A 6,238-nucleotide genomic window follows, 5' to 3' on the forward strand; every position below is an offset into this window, starting at 1 on the left:
GCATGTGGTTGTCCAATTTTCCCAGCACCATTTGTTGAAGAGATTGTCCTTTTCCCATTGGATATTCTTGGCTTTTTTTTTTTTTTTTCATAAATTGACTGTATAAGTTTGGTTTATTCTGGGCTCTATGTTCTCTCACATTGATTTATGTGTTTATTTTTAAGCCAAATCTATAGTTTTTTAATTATTACTATAGTTTGTAATATAGTTTGAAATTAGCAAGCGTGAAGCCTCCAACTTCATTCTTTATCTCAAGATCATTTTGGCATTTGGGGTCTTTTATGGTTTCATAAAAATTTTGGGATTATTCTCTTTCTGTGCTGAGTCTTCCTTTTTTATCTTACTCTAGGTAAATGTTTGTCAACTTTGTTTTATCTTTTTTTTAAGATTTTATTTATTTATTTGACAGACAGAGATCACAAGTAGGCAGAGAGGCAGGCAGAGAGAGAGAGGGGGAAGCAGGCTCCCCGTAGAGCAGAGAGCCTGATACGGGGCTTGATCCCAGGACCCTGGGATCATGACCTGGGTCGAAGGCAGAGACTTAACTTACTGAGCCACCCAGGTGCTTCAATTTTGTTTTATCTTTTGCAAAAGCAGGCCTTAGTGTCATTCATTTGCGTTTTACATTGTTTTTCTGCTTTTTTTTTTTCTTTTTCTGCTCTGATCTGTGTTATTTCCTTTCTTCTGCTAAATTTAAGCTTAGTTTCTTCTTCTCTTTTCAGTTCCTTAAGGAGTAAAGTCAGTTACTAATGTTACTAGTTCACTTCTTTTCATTTTAGCTTGAAGAACTCCTTTCAGCATTTCTTATAAGAAAAGTCTAGTGGTAATGAATTCTTTTCCACCTTTGCTTTCCTGGAATGCCTTTATTGTTTTTTTCCTTTCTGAAAGGTAAATTGTCAGAGTATTCTATGCTAGTTTTTTTTTTCCTTCCTTCTAACAATTTGAACGTGTTGTCTCATTCTCTGCCTTATAAGAAACCTGCTGAGAAATCTGATGGTAAGTTGAGGCCTGTTTTACCATTCTCTCCTTCTCTTTGATTTTTGACAGTTTCATTATGCTGTGTCTTGAGGAAAATGAGATTGTTTTGATATGAAAAAATTAGCGATCTATAATTTCATGAGCTTAGAGGTCCAATTTGTTTCCAGGCTTGGGAAGTTTTCAGCCACTATTTCTATCCTATTTTATTTTTATTTATTTATTTATTTATTTTCTTTTTTTAAATTTTTTTTTCAGTGTTCCAGAATTCATTGTTTATGTACCACACCCAGCGCTCCATGCAATATGTACCCTCCATAATATCCACCACCAGGCTTACCAAACCTCCCACCCCTCTCCCCTCCAAAACCCTCAGATTGTTTCTCAGAGTCCACAGTCTCTCATGGTTCATCTCCTCCTCCAATTTCTCCCAACTCTCTTCTTCTCTCCATGCCCTCCATGTTATTCCTTATGCTCCACAAATAAGTGAAACCATATGATAATTGACTCTCTCTGCTTGACTTATTTCGCTCAGCATAATCTCTTCCAGTCCTGTCCATGTTGAAACAAAAGTTGGGTATTCATCCTTTCTGATGGTGACATAATACTCCATAGTGTATATGGACCACATCTTCCTTATCCATTTATCCGTTGAAGGGCATCTTTGCTCTTTCCACAGTTTGGCAACCGTGGCCATTGCTGCTATGAACATTGGGGTACAGATGGCCCTTCTTTTCACTACATCTATATTTTTGGGGTAAATACCCAGTAGTGCAATTGCAGGGTCATATGGAAGCTCTATTTTTAATTTCTTGAGGAATCTCCACACTGTTTTCCAAAGTGGCTGCATCAACTTGCACTCCCACCAATAGTGTAAGAGGGTTCCCCTTTCTCCACATTCTTTCCAACACATGTTGTTTCCTGTCTTGCTAATTTTGGCCATTCTAACTGGTGTAAGGTGGTATTTCAATGTGGTTTTGATTTGAATCTCCCTGATGGCCAGTGATGATGAATATTTTTTCATGTGTCTGTTAGCCATTTATATGTCTTCATGGGATAAGTGTCTGTTCATGTCTTCTGCCCATTTTTTGACATGGTTGTCTGTTTTGTGTGTGTTGAGTTTGAGGAGTTCTTTATAATCCTGGATATCAGCCCTTTGTCTGTATTGTCATTTGCGACTATTCTCCCATTCCGTGGGTGGCCTCTTTGTTTTGTTGACTGTTTTCTTTGCTGTGCAGAAGCTTTTGATCTTGATGAGATCCCAGAAATTCATTTTCACTTTTGTTTCCTTTGCCTTTGGAGACATAGCTTGAAAGAAGTTGCTGTGGCCAATGTCCTTTTAGAAGTCCTAGCAACAGCAATCAGACAAGAAGGAGAAATAAAAAGTATTCAAATTGGTAATGAAGAAGTCAAACTCTCTCTCTTCACAGATGACGTGATACTTTATATGGAAAACCCAAAAGACTCCACCCCCAAACTACTAGAACTCATACAGCAATTCAGTAATATGGCTGATACAAAATCAATGTACAGAAATCAGTTGCTTTCTTATACAATAAAAATGAAAATACAGAAAGGGAAATTAGAGGATCAATTCCATACTATAGCAGCAAGAACCATAAGATACCTGGGAATAAACCCAACCAAAGAGGTAAAAGATCTGTACTCAAGGAACTACAGAACACTCATGAAAGAAATTGAAGAAGCCACAAAAAGATGGAAGACCATTCCATGCGCATGGGTTGGAAGAATAAACATTGTTAAAATGTGCATACTGCCTAGAGCAATCTATACTTTCAATGCCATTCCAATCAAAATTCCATGAGCATTTTTCAAAGAGCTGGAGCAAACAATTTTAGGATTCTAAAATTCGTATGGAATCTGAAGAGACCCCAGATTGCTAAGGAAATGTTGAAAAAGAAAAACAAAACTGGTGGCATCACGTTGCCTGATTTCAAGCTTTTCTACAAAGCTGTGATCACCAAGACAGCACAGTACTGGCACAAAAACAGACACATAGACCAGTGGAACAGAGTAGAGAGCCAAGATATGAACCCTCAACTCTATGGTCAAATAATCTTCGACAAAGCAGGAAAAAATATCCAGTGGAAAAAAGACAGTCTCTTCAATCAATGGTGCTCAGAAAAATTGGACAGCTACGTGTAGAAGAATGAAACTCAACCATTCTCTTATACCATACACAAAGATAAACTTGCAATTGGTAAAAGACCTTAACATGAGGCAGGAATCCAACGGAATCCTAGAGGAGAACATAGACAGTAACATCTTCTTTCTTTATTTTTTAACGATTTTATTTATTTATTCATGAAAGGCAGAGAGAGAGAGAGAGGCAGAGGGAGAGAGAAGCAAGCTCCCATATGAGCAGGGAGCCCAATTCAGGACTTGATCCCAGGACTCCAGGATCGTGACCTGAGCTAAAGGCAGATCTTAATTAACTGAACCACCCAGGCACCCAACCACTATTTGCTTAAACAATTTTTAAAAATTTATTTTTTTAAAATTTTGTTTTATTTTTTTCAGTGTTCCAAGATTCATTGTTTATGCACTATACCCAGTGCTTCATGCAATACATGCACTCCTTAATACCCATCACCAGGCTCCCCTAACTCCCCACTTTTCTCTCCCCCAAAAACCCTCAGTTTGTTTCTGAGTCCACAGTCTCTCATGGTTCCTTTCCTCCTCCAATTTTCCCCAATTCAGTTTTCCTTCCTTTCTCCTAATGTCCTCCATGTTATTCCTTATGCTCCACACATAAGTGAAACCATAAGATCATGGACTCCCTCTGCTTGACTTATTTCACTCAACATAATCTCCAGTCCTGCCAATGTTGATGCAAAATTTTTGCTCCCTTCTCTCACTCCTCCTTTTGGAACTCCAATGATTCTGGTATTGGTTCTTTTGATGGTATCTCATAGATTACATACACTCTGCTCTTTTTCATTATTTTTTTCTCATTCTCTTATGACTGGGTTATTTCTAAGTTTTATCCTCTAACTCACTGTTTCTGTCTTCTACCTGATGTTGTCTGTTGATGCTTTCTATTCCATTCTTCATTTTATTCACTGAATTCTTTATTTCCAGGATTTCTGTTTGTTTGTTTGTTTTAATGATTTCTTTCTCTTCATTATGTTTCTCTTTTAGCTTGTGTTTTGTTTTGCTGATTTTGTTGACTTATATGTTGGTGTTCTCTTGTAGCTCACAGTTTCCTCTGAACAACTATACAACAATTTTGAATTCTTTATTATTTAGATAGCAGGTTATATATATATATATATATGTATATATATATATACATATATATATATATAATTTATACATTTACATAATTTATTTATTTTTCTGTCCAATGCAGAGCTTGAACTCATGCCCCGAGATCAAGAGTTACATGCTCTACTAACTGAGCCAGTCAGGTTCCCCAGCAGGACTTTATTTTTTGTGTTTGGTTATTGCATTATTATTATCAACTTTTGGTGATGTTATATTTTCTTGATTCTTCATATTTTTGGAGTGTTTCTTTTCCCTTAAAATACATATGGTTTTTGGTTTTGTTTTTATTTATTTCTTAAAATTATTTTTTATTATATTATGTTTGTCACCATACAGTAGGTCATTAGTTTTTTTTTAATTCTTTATTTTTAAAATTTCTTTTCAATGTACCAGAATTCATTGTTTATGCACCACACCCAGTGCTCCATGCAATACGTGCCCTCCATAATACCCACCACCACGCTCACCCAACTTCCCACCCCCCCGCCCCTTCAAAACCTTCCGATTGTTTTTGAGAGTCTATAGTCTCTCATGGTTCATCTCCCCCTCCAATTTCCCTCAACTTCCTTTCCCTCTCCATCTCCTCATGTCCTCCGTGTTATTTCTTATGCTCCATTAATAAGTGAAACCACAGGTCATTTGTTTTTGATGTAGTATTCCAAGATTCATTATTGGCTTTTGTTTTGTTTTGTTTTGTTTTGTTTTTAACAGGCTTTAGATCACTTTATTTTTCTTGTGTAAAATGACGTGGTGGCCAAGGCTGAAGCTTAGGTCCTCTGCAGGGAGATTCTGCTATAGGTCTTCAGAAGATGGTCAATGATAGCCTGATAGAGAGACTTGGTGAACACTATCCTTGCAGAAGTCAAGGGTGGGTTAACTGCAGGTCTTGAAGATTATAACCAAAGTAGACTTGGCAAAGTTGCCCAGAGTGCCAGTTCAGCCTCTGGCCAGGTGTAGCAGTCATCAATTTCAGCCATCATCATTAGCTTCTTGGGCATAGGGGCTGAAACAATGCCAGTGCCTCTAGGAGCAAGGATGAGATGCAGTAACACAGACCCACAACAGCCAGTTACCTTGTACACAACACTGCGGGGCTTGCAGATCTTGTTCCCCCAGTAGCTCAGCCACACAGGACAATGGAAACCTTGGCCAGGAGATGGCCCCATGGATGGCAGTGGCTAACTTCTTGGAGCACTTGATGCCCAGACTGACGTGTCCATTGTCATCTCTGATGGCAACAAATGCTTTGAACGTGGTCTGCTGGCCAGCATGGGTCTGCTTTTGCACCAGCAGAATCTTCAAAACTTCATCCTTGAGGGATGCTCCCAGAGAGAAGTCAATTATCTCAGATTCCTTGATGGGCAGGGAGATAAGATAGATCTCCTCCAGGACTTGCTCTTCATGTCCTTGACCAGGTGACCTTGGTGAAGGGGATCCACTCCTCTTTCTTGGCCTTGCTTCCACAAGCTCTGCTGTCTTGACCCCAGACCCTGGATGCCACTGCCAAAGCCTCCTTGAAAGCCTCCATGGCCTCGCATTCCAGGGCCCTCTGACTCTGAGCAGTCTGGCAACACTAGCATCATCTGCCATTTGGTGTTTTCTCAGAGAAGTTCTTTGGAGATTTGTATTGTTCCTTGTACACTTGACTTAGTAGTCATCTCCTCTAATTTTTACTAGCTGCCTTCATGTGAGAAATATTTTGTTGGTCCTACTGATATTTGGGATTTTCTGTAACTTTGTGCAGAGACACCTACTCCACACTTCCTATTTTCTTTTGTGGCATGATTCTTAAGCTTTTATGTCTTCTCTCAATCTTCCATCTCAGCAGGATGGCTGCTGGAATGTTCTTTTTGGTTTTCCCAAAGGTGGTGCTATAGGTCAATATTGTGGTTTGTCCCTTGCTCACAACCCTGGCTTGTTTCCTGTGTGGACTTCTGTCTAGCCAACCTTTCTCTTACTGCTATTCTCAGAAGCT

General features: G+C 38.8%; 1 pseudogene; it reads right to left on the reverse strand.

The window, feature by feature from the left end:
- Window positions 1-4,982: 4,982 nt before the first annotated feature.
- LOC111139823 lies at window positions 4,983-5,846 on the reverse strand (annotated as a pseudogene).
- Window positions 5,847-6,238: the final 392 nt, after the last annotated feature.

The sequence above is a fragment of the Enhydra lutris genome, unplaced genomic scaffold (genome assembly GCF_002288905.1).
Source record: "Enhydra lutris kenyoni isolate GAN:26980312 unplaced genomic scaffold, ASM228890v2 scaffoldscaffold120, whole genome shotgun sequence".
Classification (NCBI taxonomy): Eukaryota; Metazoa; Chordata; class Mammalia; order Carnivora; family Mustelidae; genus Enhydra; species Enhydra lutris.